We start from the raw sequence: 13,459 nt of genomic DNA on the forward strand, positions 1-13,459 counted from the left end.
CGCGTCAGCTGAGCAAAGTCGAGACAAGTCGAGACTCAAGGGGAATCGACGCACACGCTATAGGGTGGCCTGCAGCGAGTAAGATGGGGAAAGAAACATTAATTTAAGGACGCGTGGCAAAAGTACTTATACGCAAAAGTAAAAGCCTGCTGCGGTGGCCGGGAATCGAACCCGGATCAACTGCTTGGAAGGCAACTATGCTGACCATTACACCACCACCGCACAGTTGCCTTCCGCGCCTCGCGAGCCGCGCTGTGTCTGCTTCCCGCCTGTCAGCGGCGCCTGAAGGTGGTCGTAGCTGTAGGCGCGTTACGGGGTAGGCGAGCTCATCCAGGCAGCGTCTCTACGCACATTTCGCGTCCTTTGGCAAGAGTCGTCGCGTGCGTGCGCCGCAAGAGTACTTAGACGATCATTTTTAAGCAGTGCAGTGCAGGATTCAGCGTCTGTAGCATTCTCTCGAGAGGATGCGACGGCGCTGGACGGCAGTCCCACTTTCCCCTCAGACGTCTGCAGCGGAAAGCACCAGGAAGCTGTGAACTAGCTGAGCATCGGTGGTTCAGTGGTAGAATGCTCGCCTGCCACGCGGGCGGCCCGGGTTCGATTCCCGGCCGATGCATCATTTTGCTTTTCCCGCGGTGCCGTGTGCCTTGCGCGCTTGAGATGCACGATCCACAAGAATGTATAGCGGGATTCCCTTGAGAAGAAACGAGAACGCAGCACGCGCGGTTCCCCACTCGGACGCTCGCGTCATGTTCTACGGACTGGCGTCGGCCTGGCCTCACAAGTTGCTGTGTCCAGGTGCCTCCGAGGCATTGAACTTGAACGACGGGGAGTGCTGCCTATGGTTGCAAAAGCTGCAGCAACACCGCAATCAACTGGGCCGGCAATGCACGTGTAGCAACAGAACGCGTTAACCACGAAGTAGTGTATCTCTGCGTCTAACATTGGGTACGCTGCTTACCCAGATTCCAGGACCAGCGGTCTCCCCCCGTCCCCCTGCCTCGGTAGCGCAGTAGGCAGCGCGTAAGTCTCATAATTTTAAGGTCGTGAGTTCGATTCTCACCCGGGGCATTTAATTTTCTGTGAGTCACGGTGGTGCTGTCGCTAGTGCTCGAACTTATTTCTTGTTTGTTATCCACAACGTTTCAACGCTTCAGCGAGAAAATGTTTACTTCCTGTTATTGATACTTACAGCTTTCCTTTTCCTCTTCTCCCAGTAGAGCAAGAAGCCAAATGCATTGCTCTGAGACTTTTGAGGTGCGCGCCTTGCCAGTCAGTATGCGCAAAGACGCTCGCAAAGAGAGAAGGGTGCCGACGCGGGACTCGGCACGAAATGTGCGAGAGACCATCCGATCCGTCCAACGAACGCCGAACTCCGGTGTGGTCTAGTGGCTAGGATACCTGGCTTTCACCCAGGAGGCCCGGGTTCGATTCCCGGTACCGGAACGGAATTTTTTCCACACGAATCGTCTCAAGTTTCAGCTGTGCGTGCTGCCGTTTCCCGTCCTGTTCGCAATTCAGCTACTGTTTCATGACCGCCAGCAGAACATGGACGAGCGGAGCAGGCACACAGTGACCCTAGAAGTGGCGTGTGGCTTCATGCCACGTGTTTCCAGCGTAGGGCTGAGCAACCGTCCGCGTCGAGGCCCGTTAGCTCAGTTGGTTAGAGCGTCGTGCTAATAACGCGAAGGTCGTGGGGTCGATCCCCCCACGGGCCAGTACGCTTTTACTACTACGAAAAGGCAGCGCCGATTTCAGCTGGCGAGTGTGATGGCCAAAAGATCATCGCCCTGCGTGGACGTTGACAGAGGATCCGAACCCGACTTGTCGGCAAGCGCTACAGCATTCGCTCGGCAATGGCCACAATATGTTGAATACGCTGGTTCTGATACGGCAAAGAGAAAACGAAAGAAAATGTCCGATTGCCGACGTGTAACAACTTTGGCCCCTGTCAGTGCTTGGGCGGGTGACCGCATGGGAACGCAGGGTACTGTTGGCAATTTTGCTTCCTATTTGTCTTTCTCCTTTCTTTTCGCAGCTGCAGCCCGATTCAGTCAGGGAGACGCCACCGTGTAATGAAGCGGCGTGCTGTGTGTCCACCGCCTCGCCTCTCCTTGCCTCTCTCAGTCGTTTCTCGTGCTTGTCGTGTTGATATAGGCCGACTGGAGAGCGTCAGCTCTCGCGTCAGCTGAGCAAAGTCGAGACAAGTCGAGACTCAAGGGGAATCGACGCACACGCTATAGGGTGGCCTGCAGCGAGTAAGATGGGGAAAGAAACATTAATTTAAGGACGCGTGGCAAAAGTACTTATACGCAAAAGTAAAAGCCTGCTGCGGTGGCCGGGAATCGAACCCGGATCAACTGCTTGGAAGGCAACTATGCTGACCATTACACCACCACCGCACAGTTGCCTTCCGCGCCTCGCGAGCCGCGCTGTGTCTGCTTCCCGCCTGTCAGCGGCGCCTGAAGGTGGTCGTAGCTGTAGGCGCGTTACGGGGTAGGCGAGCTCATCCAGGCAGCGTCTCTACGCACATTTCGCGTCCTTTGGCAAGAGTCGTCGCGTGCGTGCGCCGCAAGAGTACTTAGACGATCATTTTTAAGCAGTGCAGTGCAGGATTCAGCGTCTGTAGCATTCTCTCGAGAGGATGCGACGGCGCTGGACGGCAGTCCCACTTTCCCCTCAGACGTCTGCAGCGGAAAGCACCAGGAAGCTGTGAACTAGCTGAGCATCGGTGGTTCAGTGGTAGAATGCTCGCCTGCCACGCGGGCGGCCCGGGTTCGATTCCCGGCCGATGCATCATTTTGCTTTTCCCGCGGTGCCGTGTGACTTGCGCGCTTGAGATGCACGATCCACAAGAATGTATAGCGGGATTCCCTTGAGAAGAAACGAGAACGCAGCACGCGCGGTTCCCCACTCGGACGCTCGCGTCATGTTCTACGGACTGGCGTCGGCCTGGCCTCACAAGTTGCTGTGTCCAGGTGCCTCCGAGGCATTGAACTTGAACGACGGGGAGTGCTGCCTATGGTTGCAAAAGCTGCAGCAACACCGCAATCAACTGGGCCGGCAATGCACGTGTAGCAACAGAACGCGTTAACCACGAAGTAGTGTATCTCTGCGTCTAACATTGGGTACGCTGCTTACCCAGATTCCAGGACCAGCGGTCTCCCCCCGTCCCCCTGCCTCGGTAGCGCAGTAGGCAGCGCGTAAGTCTCATAATTTTAAGGTCGTGAGTTCGATTCTCACCCGGGGCATTTAATTTTCTGTGAGTCACGGTGGTGCTGTCGCTAGTGCTCGAACTTATTTCTTGTTTGTTATCCACAACGTTTCAACGCTTCAGCGAGAAAATGTTTACTTCCTGTTATTGATACTTACAGCTTTCCTTTTCCTCTTCTCCCAGTAGAGCAAGAAGCCAAATGCATTGCTCTGAGACTTTTGAGGTGCGCGCCTTGCCAGTCAGTATGCGCAAAGACGCTCGCAAAGAGAGAAGGGTGCCGACGCGGGACTCGGCACGAAATGTGCGAGAGACCATCCGATCCGTCCAACGAACGCCGAACTCCGGTGTGGTCTAGTGGCTAGGATACCTGGCTTTCACCCAGGAGGCCCGGGTTCGATTCCCGGTACCGGAACGGAATTTTTTCCACACGAATCGTCTCAAGTTTCAGCTGTGCGTGCTGCCGTTTCCCGTCCTGTTCGCAATTCAGCTACTGTTTCATGACCGCCAGCAGAACATGGACGAGCGGAGCAGGCACACAGTGACCCTAGAAGTGGCGTGTGGCTTCATGCCACGTGTTTCCAGCGTAGGGCTGAGCAACCGTCCGCGTCGAGGCCCGTTAGCTCAGTTGGTTAGAGCGTCGTGCTAATAACGCGAAGGTCGTGGGTTCGATCCCCCCACGGGCCAGTACGCTTTTACTACTACGAAAAGGCAGCGCCGATTTCAGCTGGCGAGTGTGATGGCCAAAAGATCATCGCCCTGCGTGGACGTTGACAGAGGATCCGAACCCGACTTGTCGGCAAGCGCTACAGCATTCGCTCGGCAATGGCCACAATATGTTGAATACGCTGGTTCTGATACGGCAAAGAGAAAACGAAAGAAAATGTCCGATTGCCGACGTGTAACAACTTTGGCCCCTGTCAGTGCTTGGGCGGGTGACCGCATGGGAACGCAGGGTACTGTTGGCAATTTTGCTTCCTATTTGTCTTTCTCCTTTCTTTTCGCAGCTGCAGCCCGATTCAGTCAGGGAGACGCCACCGTGTAATGAAGCGGCGTGCTGTGTGTCCACCGCCTCGCCTCTCCTTGCCTCTCTCAGTCGTTTCTCGTGCTTGTCGTGTTGATATAGGCCGACTGGAGAGCGTCAGCTCTCGCGTCAGCTGAGCAAAGTCGAGACAAGTCGAGACTCAAGGGGAATCGACGCACACGCTATAGGGTGGCCTGCAGCGAGTAAGATGGGGAAAGAAACATTAATTTAAGGACGCGTGGCAAAAGTACTTATACGCAAAAGTAAAAGCCTGCTGCGGTGGCCGGGAATCGAACCCGGATCAACTGCTTGGAAGGCAACTATGCTGACCATTACACCACCACCGCACAGTTGCCTTCCGCGCCTCGCGAGCCGCGCTGTGTCTGCTTCCCGCCTGTCAGCGGCGCCTGAAGGTGGTCGTAGCTGTAGGCGCGTTACGGGGTAGGCGAGCTCATCCAGGCAGCGTCTCTACGCACATTTCGCGTCCTTTGGCAAGAGTCGTCGCGTGCGTGCGCCGCAAGAGTACTTAGACGATCATTTTTAAGCAGTGCAGTGCAGGATTCAGCGTCTGTAGCATTCTCTCGAGAGGATGCGACGGCGCTGGACGGCAGTCCCACTTTCCCCTCAGACGTCTGCAGCGGAAAGCACCAGGAAGCTGTGAACTAGCTGAGCATCGGTGGTTCAGTGGTAGAATGCTCGCCTGCCACGCGGGCGGCCCGGGTTCGATTCCCGGCCGATGCATCATTTTGCTTTTCCCGCGGTGCCGTGTGACTTGCGCGCTTGAGATGCACGATCCACAAGAATGTATAGCGGGATTCCCTTGAGAAGAAACGAGAACGCAGCACGCGCGGTTCCCCACTCGGACGCTCGCGTCATGTTCTACGGACTGGCGTCGGCCTGGCCTCACAAGTTGCTGTGTCCAGGTGCCTCCGAGGCATTGAACTTGAACGACGGGGAGTGCTGCCTATGGTTGCAAAAGCTGCAGCAACACCGCAATCAACTGGGCCGGCAATGCACGTGTAGCAACAGAACGCGTTAACCACGAAGTAGTGTATCTCTGCGTCTAACATTGGGTACGCTGCTTACCCAGATTCCAGGACCAGCGGTCTCCCCCCGTCCCCCTGCCTCGGTAGCGCAGTAGGCAGCGCGTAAGTCTCATAATTTTAAGGTCGTGAGTTCGATTCTCACCCGGGGCATTTAATTTTCTGTGAGTCACGGTGGTGCTGTCGCTAGTGCTCGAACTTATTTCTTGTTTGTTATCCACAACGTTTCAACGCTTCAGCGAGAAAATGTTTACTTCCTGTTATTGATACTTACAGCTTTCCTTTTCCTCTTCTCCCAGTAGAGCAAGAAGCCAAATGCATTGCTCTGAGACTTTTGAGGTGCGCGCCTTGCCAGTCAGTATGCGCAAAGACGCTCGCAAAGAGAGAAGGGTGCCGACGCGGGACTCGGCACGAAATGTGCGAGAGACCATCCGATCCGTCCAACGAACGCCGAACTCCGGTGTGGTCTAGTGGCTAGGATACCTGGCTTTCACCCAGGAGGCCCGGGTTCGATTCCCGGTACCGGAACGGAATTTTTTCCACACGAATCGTCTCAAGTTTCAGCTGTGCGTGCTGCCGTTTCCCGTCCTGTTCGCAATTCAGCTACTGTTTCATGACCGCCAGCAGAACATGGACGAGCGGAGCAGGCACACAGTGACCCTAGAAGTGGCGTGTGGCTTCATGCCACGTGTTTCCAGCGTAGGGCTGAGCAACCGTCCGCGTCGAGGCCCGTTAGCTCAGTTGGTTAGAGCGTCGTGCTAATAACGCGAAGGTCGTGGGTTCGATCCCCCCACGGGCCAGTACGCTTTTACTACTACGAAAAGGCAGCGCCGATTTCAGCTGGCGAGTGTGATGGCCAAAAGATCATCGCCCTGCGTGGACGTTGACAGAGGATCCGAACCCGACTTGTCGGCAAGCGCTACAGCATTCGCTCGGCAATGGCCACAATATGTTGAATACGCTGGTTCTGATACGGCAAAGAGAAAACGAAAGAAAATGTCCGATTGCCGACGTGTAACAACTTTGGCCCCTGTCAGTGCTTGGGCGGGTGACCGCATGGGAACGCAGGGTACTGTTGGCAATTTTGCTTCCTATTTGTCTTTCTCCTTTCTTTTCGCAGCTGCAGCCCGATTCAGTCAGGGAGACGCCACCGTGTAATGAAGCGGCGTGCTGTGTGTCCACCGCCTCGCCTCTCCTTGCCTCTCTCAGTCGTTTCTCGTGCTTGTCGTGTTGATATAGGCCGACTGGAGAGCGTCAGCTCTCGCGTCAGCTGAGCAAAGTCGAGTAAGATGGGGAAAGAAACATTAATTTAAGGACGCGTGGCAAAAGTACTTATACGCAAAAGTAAAAGCCTGCTGCGGTGGCCGGGAATCGAACCCGGATCAACTGCTTGGAAGGCAACTATGCTGACCATTACACCACCACCGCACAGTTGCCTTCCGCGCCTCGCGAGCCGCGCTGTGTCTGCTTCCCGCCTGTCAGCGGCGCCTGAAGGTGGTCGTAGCTGTAGGCGCGTTACGGGGTAGGCGAGCTCATCCAGGCAGCGTCTCTACGCACATTTCGCGTCCTTTGGCAAGAGTCGTCGCGTGCGTGCGCCGCAAGAGTACTTAGACGATCATTTTTAAGCAGTGCAGTGCAGGATTCAGCGTCTGTAGCATTCTCTCGAGAGGATGCGACGGCGCTGGACGGCAGTCCCACTTTCCCCTCAGACGTCTGCAGCGGAAAGCACCAGGAAGCTGTGAACTAGCTGAGCATCGGTGGTTCAGTGGTAGAATGCTCGCCTGCCACGCGGGCGGCCCGGGTTCGATTCCCGGCCGATGCATCATTTTGCTTTTCCCGCGGTGCCGTGTGACTTGCGCGCTTGAGATGCACGATCCACAAGAATGTATAGCGGGATTCCCTTGAGAAGAAACGAGAACGCAGCACGCGCGGTTCCCCACTCGGACGCTCGCGTCATGTTCTACGGACTGGCGTCGGCCTGGCCTCACAAGTTGCTGTGTCCAGGTGCCTCCGAGGCATTGAACTTGAACGACGGGGAGTGCTGCCTATGGTTGCAAAAGCTGCAGCAACACCGCAATCAACTGGGCCGGCAATGCACGTGTAGCAACAGAACGCGTTAACCACGAAGTAGTGTATCTCTGCGTCTAACATTGGGTACGCTGCTTACCCAGATTCCAGGACCAGCGGTCTCCCCCCGTCCCCCTGCCTCGGTAGCGCAGTAGGCAGCGCGTAAGTCTCATAATTTTAAGGTCGTGAGTTCGATTCTCACCCGGGGCATTTAATTTTCTGTGAGTCACGGTGGTGCTGTCGCTAGTGCTCGAACTTATTTCTTGTTTGTTATCCACAACGTTTCAACGCTTCAGCGAGAAAATGTTTACTTCCTGTTATTGATACTTACAGCTTTCCTTTTCCTCTTCTCCCAGTAGAGCAAGAAGCCAAATGCATTGCTCTGAGACTTTTGAGGTGCGCGCCTTGCCAGTCAGTATGCGCAAAGACGCTCGCAAAGAGAGAAGGGTGCCGACGCGGGACTCGGCACGAAATGTGCGAGAGACCATCCGATCCGTCCAACGAACGCCGAACTCTGGTGTGGTCTAGTGGCTAGGATACCTGGCTTTCACCCAGGAGGCCCGGGTTCGATTCCCGGTACCGGAACGGAATTTTTTCCACACGAATCGTCTCAAGTTTCAGCTGTGCGTGCTGCCGTTTCCCGTCCTGTTCGCAATTCAGCTACTGTTTCATGACCGCCAGCAGAACATGGACGAGCGGAGCAGGCACACAGTGACCCTAGAAGTGGCGTGTGGCTTCATGCCACGTGTTTCCAGCGTAGGGCTGAGCAACCGTCCGCGTCGAGGCCCGTTAGCTCAGTTGGTTAGAGCGTCGTGCTAATAACGCGAAGGTCGTGGGTTCGATCCCCCCACGGGCCAGTACGCTTTTACTACTACGAAAAGGCAGCGCCGATTTCAGCTGGCGAGTGTGATGGCCAAAAGATCATCGCCCTGCGTGGACGTTGACAGAGGATCCGAACCCGACTTGTCGGCAAGCGCTACAGCATTCGCTCGGCAATGGCCACAATATGTTGAATACGCTGGTTCTGATACGGCAAAGAGAAAACGAAAGAAAATGTCCGATTGCCGACGTGTAACAACTTTGGCCCCTGTCAGTGCTTGGGCGGGTGACCGCATGGGAACGCAGGGTACTGTTGGCAATTTTGCTTCCTATTTGTCTTTCTCCTTTCTTTTCGCAGCTGCAGCCCGATTCAGTCAGGGAGACGCCACCGTGTAATGAAGCGGCGTGCTGTGTGTCCACCGCCTCGCCTCTCCTTGCCTCTCTCAGTCGTTTCTCGTGCTTGTCGTGTTGATATAGGCCGACTGGAGAGCGTCAGCTCTCGCGTCAGCTGAGCAAAGTCGAGACAAGTCGAGACTCAAGGGGAATCGACGCACACGCTATAGGGTGGCCTGCAGCGAGTAAGATGGGGAAAGAAACATTAATTTAAGGACGCGTGGCAAAAGTACTTATACGCAAAAGTAAAAGCCTGCTGCGGTGGCCGGGAATCGAACCCGGATCAACTGCTTGGAAGGCAACTATGCTGACCATTACACCACCACCGCACAGTTGCCTTCCGCGCCTCGCGAGCCGCGCTGTGTCTGCTTCCCGCCTGTCAGCGGCGCCTGAAGGTGGTCGTAGCTGTAGGCGCGTTACGGGGTAGGCGAGCTCATCCAGGCAGCGTCTCTACGCACATTTCGCGTCCTTTGGCAAGAGTCGTCGCGTGCGTGCGCCGCAAGAGTACTTAGACGATCATTTTTAAGCAGTGCAGTGCAGGATTCAGCGTCTGTAGCATTCTCTCGAGAGGATGCGACGGCGCTGGACGGCAGTCCCACTTTCCCCTCAGACGTCTGCAGCGGAAAGCACCAGGAAGCTGTGAACTAGCTGAGCATCGGTGGTTCAGTGGTAGAATGCTCGCCTGCCACGCGGGCGGCCCGGGTTCGATTCCCGGCCGATGCATCATTTTGCTTTTCCCGCGGTGCCGTGTGACTTGCGCGCTTGAGATGCACGATCCACAAGAATGTATAGCGGGATTCCCTTGAGAAGAAACGAGAACGCAGCACGCGCGGTTCCCCACTCGGACGCTCGCGTCATGTTCTACGGACTGGCGTCGGCCTGGCCTCACAAGTTGCTGTGTCCAGGTGCCTCCGAGGCATTGAACTTGAACGACGGGGAGTGCTGCCTATGGTTGCAAAAGCTGCAGCAACACCGCAATCAACTGGGCCGGCAATGCACGTGTAGCAACAGAACGCGTTAACCACGAAGTAGTGTATCTCTGCGTCTAACATTGGGTACGCTGCTTACCCAGATTCCAGGACCAGCGGTCTCCCCCCGTCCCCCTGCCTCGGTAGCGCAGTAGGCAGCGCGTAAGTCTCATAATTTTAAGGTCGTGAGTTCGATTCTCACCCGGGGCATTTAATTTTCTGTGAGTCACGGTGGTGCTGTCGCTAGTGCTCGAACTTATTTCTTGTTTGTTATCCACAACGTTTCAACGCTTCAGCGAGAAAATGTTTACTTCCTGTTATTGATACTTACAGCTTTCCTTTTCCTCTTCTCCCAGTAGAGCAAGAAGCCAAATGCATTGCTCTGAGACTTTTGAGGTGCGCGCCTTGCCAGTCAGTATGCGCAAAGACGCTCGCAAAGAGAGAAGGGTGCCGACGCGGGACTCGGCACGAAATGTGCGAGAGACCATCCGATCCGTCCAACGAACGCCGAACTCCGGTGTGGTCTAGTGGCTAGGATACCTGGCTTTCACCCAGGAGGCCCGGGTTCGATTCCCGGTACCGGAACGGAATTTTTTCCACACGAATCGTCTCAAGTTTCAGCTGTGCGTGCTGCCGTTTCCCGTCCTGTTCGCAATTCAGCTACTGTTTCATGACCGCCAGCAGAACATGGACGAGCGGAGCAGGCACACAGTGACCCTAGAAGTGGCGTGTGGCTTCATGCCACGTGTTTCCAGCGTAGGGCTGAGCAACCGTCCGCGTCGAGGCCCGTTAGCTCAGTTGGTTAGAGCGTCGTGCTAATAACGCGAAGGTCGTGGGTTCGATCCCCCCACGGGCCAGTACGCTTTTACTACTACGAAAAGGCAGCGCCGATTTCAGCTGGCGAGTGTGATGGCCAAAAGATCATCGCCCTGCGTGGACGTTGACAGAGGATCCGAACCCGACTTGTCGGCAAGCGCTACAGCATTCGCTCGGCAATGGCCACAATATGTTGAATACGCTGGTTCTGATACGGCAAAGAGAAAACGAAAGAAAATGTCCGATTGCCGACGTGTAACAACTTTGGCCCCTGTCAGTGCTTGGGCGGGTGACCGCATGGGAACGCAGGGTACTGTTGGCAATTTTGCTTCCTATTTGTCTTTCTCCTTTCTTTTCGCAGCTGCAGCCCGATTCAGTCAGGGAGACGCCACCGTGTAATGAAGCGGCGTGCTGTGTGTCCACCGCCTCGCCTCTCCTTGCCTCTCTCAGTCGTTTCTCGTGCTTGTCGTGTTGATATAGGCCGACTGGAGAGCGTCAGCTCTCGCGTCAGCTGAGCAAAGTCGAGACAAGTCGAGACTCAAGGGGAATCGACGCACACGCTATAGGGTGGCCTGCAGCGAGTAAGATGGGGAAAGAAACATTAATTTAAGGACGCGTGGCAAAAGTACTTATACGCAAAAGTAAAAGCCTGCTGCGGTGGCCGGGAATCGAACCCGGATCAACTGCTTGGAAGGCAACTATGCTGACCATTACACCACCACCGCACAGTTGCCTTCCGCGCCTCGCGAGCCGCGCTGTGTCTGCTTCCCGCCTGTCAGCGGCGCCTGAAGGTGGTCGTAGCTGTAGGCGCGTTACGGGGTAGGCGAGCTCATCCAGGCAGCGTCTCTACGCACATTTCGCGTCCTTTGGCAAGAGTCGTCGCGTGCGTGCGCCGCAAGAGTACTTAGACGATCATTTTTAAGCAGTGCAGTGCAGGATTCAGCGTCTGTAGCATTCTCTCGAGAGGATGCGACGGCGCTGGACGGCAGTCCCACTTTCCCCTCAGACGTCTGCAGCGGAAAGCACCAGGAAGCTGTGAACTAGCTGAGCATCGGTGGTTCAGTGGTAGAATGCTCGCCTGCCACGCGGGCGGCCCGGGTTCGATTCCCGGCCGATGCATCATTTTGCTTTTCCCGCGGTGCCGTGTGACTTGCGCGCTTGAGATGCACGATCCACAAGAATGTATAGCGGGATTCCCTTGAGAAGAAACGAGAACGCAGCACGCGCGGTTCCCCACTCGGACGCTCGCGTCATGTTCTACGGACTGGCGTCGGCCTGGCCTCACAAGTTGCTGTGTCCAGGTGCCTCCGAGGCATTGAACTTGAACGACGGGGAGTGCTGCCTATGGTTGCAAAAGCTGCAGCAACACCGCAATCAACTGGGCCGGCAATGCACGTGTAGCAACAGAACGCGTTAACCACGAAGTAGTGTATCTCTGCGTCTAACATTGGGTACGCTGCTTACCCAGATTCCAGGACCAGCGGTCTCCCCCCGTCCCCCTGCCTCGGTAGCGCAGTAGGCAGCGCGTAAGTCTCATAATTTTAAGGTCGTGAGTTCGATTCTCACCCGGGGCATTTAATTTTCTGTGAGTCACGGTGGTGCTGTCGCTAGTGCTCGAACTTATTTCTTGTTTGTTATCCACAACGTTTCAACGCTTCAGCGAGAAAATGTTTACTTCCTGTTATTGATACTTACAGCTTTCCTTTTCCTCTTCTCCCAGTAGAGCAAGAAGCCAAATGCATTGCTCTGAGACTTTTGAGGTGCGCGCCTTGCCAGTCAGTATGCGCAAAGACGCTCGCAAAGAGAGAAGGGTGCCGACGCGGGACTCGGCACGAAATGTGCGAGAGACCATCCGATCCGTCCAACGAACGCCGAACTCCGGTGTGGTCTAGTGGCTAGGATACCTGGCTTTCACCCAGGAGGCCCGGGTTCGATTCCCGGTACCGGAACGGAATTTTTTCCACACGAATCGTCTCAAGTTTCAGCTGTGCGTGCTGCCGTTTCCCGTCCTGTTCGCAATTCAGCTACTGTTTCATGACCGCCAGCAGAACATGGACGAGCGGAGCAGGCACACAGTGACCCTAGAAGTGGCGTGTGGCTTCATGCCACGTGTTTCCAGCGTAGGGCTGAGCAACCGTCCGCGTCGAGGCCCGTTAGCTCAGTTGGTTAGAGCGTCGTGCTAATAACGCGAAGGTCGTGGGTTCGATCCCCCCACGGGCCAGTACGCTTTTACTACTACGAAAAGGCAGCGCCGATTTCAGCTGGCGAGTGTGATGGCCAAAAGATCATCGCCCTGCGTGGACGTTGACAGAGGATCCGAACCCGACTTGTCGGCAAGCGCTACAGCATTCGCTCGGCAAAGGCCACAATATGTTGAATACGCTGGTTCTGATACGGCAAAGAGAAAACGAAAGAAAATGTCCGATTGCCGACGTGTAACAACTTTGGCCCCTGTCAGTGCTTGGGCGGGTGACCGCATGGGAACGCAGGGTACTGTTGGCAATTTTGCTTCCTATTTGTCTTTCTCCTTTCTTTTCGCAGCTGCAGCCCGATTCAGTCAGGGAGACGCCACCGTGTAATGAAGCGGCGTGCTGTGTGTCCACCGCCTCGCCTCTCCTTGCCTCTCTCAGTCGTTTCTCGTGCTTGTCGTGTTGATATAGGCCGACTGGAGAGCGTCAGCTTCCTATTTGTCTTTCTCCTTTCTTTTCGCAGCTGCAGCCCGATTCAGTCAGGGAGACGCCACCGTGTAATGAAGCGGCGTGCTGTGTGTCCACCGCCTCGCCTCTCCTTGCCTCTCTCAGTCGTTTCTCGTGCTTGTCGTGTTGATATAGGCCGACTGGAGAGCGTCAGCTCTCGCGTCAGCTGAGCAAAGTCGAGACAAGTCGAGACTCAAGGGGAATCGACGCACACGCTATAGGGTGGCCTGCAGCGAGTAAGATGGGGAAAGAAACATTAATTTAAGGACGCGTGGCAAAAGTACTTATACGCAAAAGTAAAAGCCTGCTGCGGTGGCCGGGAATCGAACCCGGATCAACTGCTTGGAAGGCAACTATGCTGACCATTACACCACCACCGCACAGTTGCCTTCCGCGCCTCGCGAGCCGCGCTGTGTCTGCTT

At 55.6% G+C, this 13,459-nt stretch overlaps 31 non-coding genes across 31 annotated transcripts; 24 read left to right on the forward strand and 7 right to left on the reverse strand.

Annotated features, from left to right (window-relative positions):
• Positions 1-150: 150 nt before the first annotated feature.
• Positions 151-222, reverse strand: Trnag-ucc (transfer RNA glycine (anticodon UCC)). The gene has a single exon. It is a non-coding gene; the product is annotated as a tRNA-Gly (tRNA).
• Positions 223-545: 323 nt separating this feature from the next.
• On the forward strand, positions 546-616 carry Trnag-gcc (transfer RNA glycine (anticodon GCC)). Its single transcript has one exon. It is a non-coding gene; the product is annotated as a tRNA-Gly (tRNA).
• Positions 617-998: 382 nt separating this feature from the next.
• On the forward strand, positions 999-1,071 carry Trnam-cau (transfer RNA methionine (anticodon CAU)). Its single transcript has one exon. It is a non-coding gene; the product is annotated as a tRNA-Met (tRNA).
• A 303-nt stretch (positions 1,072-1,374) lies between these two features.
• Trnae-uuc (transfer RNA glutamic acid (anticodon UUC)) lies at positions 1,375-1,446 on the forward strand. Its single transcript has one exon. It is a non-coding gene; the product is annotated as a tRNA-Glu (tRNA).
• A 198-nt stretch (positions 1,447-1,644) lies between these two features.
• Positions 1,645-1,718, forward strand: Trnai-aau (transfer RNA isoleucine (anticodon AAU)). Its single transcript has one exon. It is a non-coding gene; the product is annotated as a tRNA-Ile (tRNA).
• Positions 1,719-2,330: 612 nt separating this feature from the next.
• Positions 2,331-2,402, reverse strand: Trnag-ucc (transfer RNA glycine (anticodon UCC)). The gene has a single exon. It is a non-coding gene; the product is annotated as a tRNA-Gly (tRNA).
• Positions 2,403-2,725: 323 nt separating this feature from the next.
• On the forward strand, positions 2,726-2,796 carry Trnag-gcc (transfer RNA glycine (anticodon GCC)). Its single transcript has one exon. It is a non-coding gene; the product is annotated as a tRNA-Gly (tRNA).
• A 382-nt stretch (positions 2,797-3,178) lies between these two features.
• Positions 3,179-3,251, forward strand: Trnam-cau (transfer RNA methionine (anticodon CAU)). Its single transcript has one exon. It is a non-coding gene; the product is annotated as a tRNA-Met (tRNA).
• Positions 3,252-3,554: 303 nt separating this feature from the next.
• Trnae-uuc (transfer RNA glutamic acid (anticodon UUC)) lies at positions 3,555-3,626 on the forward strand. The gene has a single exon. It is a non-coding gene; the product is annotated as a tRNA-Glu (tRNA).
• A 198-nt stretch (positions 3,627-3,824) lies between these two features.
• Trnai-aau (transfer RNA isoleucine (anticodon AAU)) lies at positions 3,825-3,898 on the forward strand. Its single transcript has one exon. It is a non-coding gene; the product is annotated as a tRNA-Ile (tRNA).
• A 612-nt stretch (positions 3,899-4,510) lies between these two features.
• Positions 4,511-4,582, reverse strand: Trnag-ucc (transfer RNA glycine (anticodon UCC)). Its single transcript has one exon. It is a non-coding gene; the product is annotated as a tRNA-Gly (tRNA).
• A 323-nt stretch (positions 4,583-4,905) lies between these two features.
• Positions 4,906-4,976, forward strand: Trnag-gcc (transfer RNA glycine (anticodon GCC)). The gene has a single exon. It is a non-coding gene; the product is annotated as a tRNA-Gly (tRNA).
• Positions 4,977-5,358: 382 nt separating this feature from the next.
• On the forward strand, positions 5,359-5,431 carry Trnam-cau (transfer RNA methionine (anticodon CAU)). Its single transcript has one exon. It is a non-coding gene; the product is annotated as a tRNA-Met (tRNA).
• Positions 5,432-5,734: 303 nt separating this feature from the next.
• On the forward strand, positions 5,735-5,806 carry Trnae-uuc (transfer RNA glutamic acid (anticodon UUC)). Its single transcript has one exon. It is a non-coding gene; the product is annotated as a tRNA-Glu (tRNA).
• Positions 5,807-6,004: 198 nt separating this feature from the next.
• Trnai-aau (transfer RNA isoleucine (anticodon AAU)) lies at positions 6,005-6,078 on the forward strand. The gene has a single exon. It is a non-coding gene; the product is annotated as a tRNA-Ile (tRNA).
• A 556-nt stretch (positions 6,079-6,634) lies between these two features.
• On the reverse strand, positions 6,635-6,706 carry Trnag-ucc (transfer RNA glycine (anticodon UCC)). Its single transcript has one exon. It is a non-coding gene; the product is annotated as a tRNA-Gly (tRNA).
• Positions 6,707-7,029: 323 nt separating this feature from the next.
• Positions 7,030-7,100, forward strand: Trnag-gcc (transfer RNA glycine (anticodon GCC)). Its single transcript has one exon. It is a non-coding gene; the product is annotated as a tRNA-Gly (tRNA).
• A 382-nt stretch (positions 7,101-7,482) lies between these two features.
• Positions 7,483-7,555, forward strand: Trnam-cau (transfer RNA methionine (anticodon CAU)). Its single transcript has one exon. It is a non-coding gene; the product is annotated as a tRNA-Met (tRNA).
• Positions 7,556-7,858: 303 nt separating this feature from the next.
• On the forward strand, positions 7,859-7,930 carry Trnae-uuc (transfer RNA glutamic acid (anticodon UUC)). Its single transcript has one exon. It is a non-coding gene; the product is annotated as a tRNA-Glu (tRNA).
• A 198-nt stretch (positions 7,931-8,128) lies between these two features.
• Positions 8,129-8,202, forward strand: Trnai-aau (transfer RNA isoleucine (anticodon AAU)). The gene has a single exon. It is a non-coding gene; the product is annotated as a tRNA-Ile (tRNA).
• A 612-nt stretch (positions 8,203-8,814) lies between these two features.
• On the reverse strand, positions 8,815-8,886 carry Trnag-ucc (transfer RNA glycine (anticodon UCC)). Its single transcript has one exon. It is a non-coding gene; the product is annotated as a tRNA-Gly (tRNA).
• Positions 8,887-9,209: 323 nt separating this feature from the next.
• Trnag-gcc (transfer RNA glycine (anticodon GCC)) lies at positions 9,210-9,280 on the forward strand. Its single transcript has one exon. It is a non-coding gene; the product is annotated as a tRNA-Gly (tRNA).
• A 382-nt stretch (positions 9,281-9,662) lies between these two features.
• On the forward strand, positions 9,663-9,735 carry Trnam-cau (transfer RNA methionine (anticodon CAU)). The gene has a single exon. It is a non-coding gene; the product is annotated as a tRNA-Met (tRNA).
• A 303-nt stretch (positions 9,736-10,038) lies between these two features.
• On the forward strand, positions 10,039-10,110 carry Trnae-uuc (transfer RNA glutamic acid (anticodon UUC)). Its single transcript has one exon. It is a non-coding gene; the product is annotated as a tRNA-Glu (tRNA).
• Positions 10,111-10,308: 198 nt separating this feature from the next.
• On the forward strand, positions 10,309-10,382 carry Trnai-aau (transfer RNA isoleucine (anticodon AAU)). Its single transcript has one exon. It is a non-coding gene; the product is annotated as a tRNA-Ile (tRNA).
• A 612-nt stretch (positions 10,383-10,994) lies between these two features.
• Trnag-ucc (transfer RNA glycine (anticodon UCC)) lies at positions 10,995-11,066 on the reverse strand. Its single transcript has one exon. It is a non-coding gene; the product is annotated as a tRNA-Gly (tRNA).
• Positions 11,067-11,389: 323 nt separating this feature from the next.
• On the forward strand, positions 11,390-11,460 carry Trnag-gcc (transfer RNA glycine (anticodon GCC)). Its single transcript has one exon. It is a non-coding gene; the product is annotated as a tRNA-Gly (tRNA).
• A 382-nt stretch (positions 11,461-11,842) lies between these two features.
• Positions 11,843-11,915, forward strand: Trnam-cau (transfer RNA methionine (anticodon CAU)). Its single transcript has one exon. It is a non-coding gene; the product is annotated as a tRNA-Met (tRNA).
• Positions 11,916-12,218: 303 nt separating this feature from the next.
• Positions 12,219-12,290, forward strand: Trnae-uuc (transfer RNA glutamic acid (anticodon UUC)). The gene has a single exon. It is a non-coding gene; the product is annotated as a tRNA-Glu (tRNA).
• Positions 12,291-12,488: 198 nt separating this feature from the next.
• On the forward strand, positions 12,489-12,562 carry Trnai-aau (transfer RNA isoleucine (anticodon AAU)). Its single transcript has one exon. It is a non-coding gene; the product is annotated as a tRNA-Ile (tRNA).
• Positions 12,563-13,345: 783 nt separating this feature from the next.
• Positions 13,346-13,417, reverse strand: Trnag-ucc (transfer RNA glycine (anticodon UCC)). The gene has a single exon. It is a non-coding gene; the product is annotated as a tRNA-Gly (tRNA).
• Between the last annotated feature and the right edge of the window lie 42 nt (positions 13,418-13,459).

Source organism: Schistocerca cancellata, unplaced genomic scaffold (assembly GCF_023864275.1).
Source record: "Schistocerca cancellata isolate TAMUIC-IGC-003103 unplaced genomic scaffold, iqSchCanc2.1 HiC_scaffold_641, whole genome shotgun sequence".
Classification (NCBI taxonomy): Eukaryota; Metazoa; Arthropoda; class Insecta; order Orthoptera; family Acrididae; genus Schistocerca; species Schistocerca cancellata.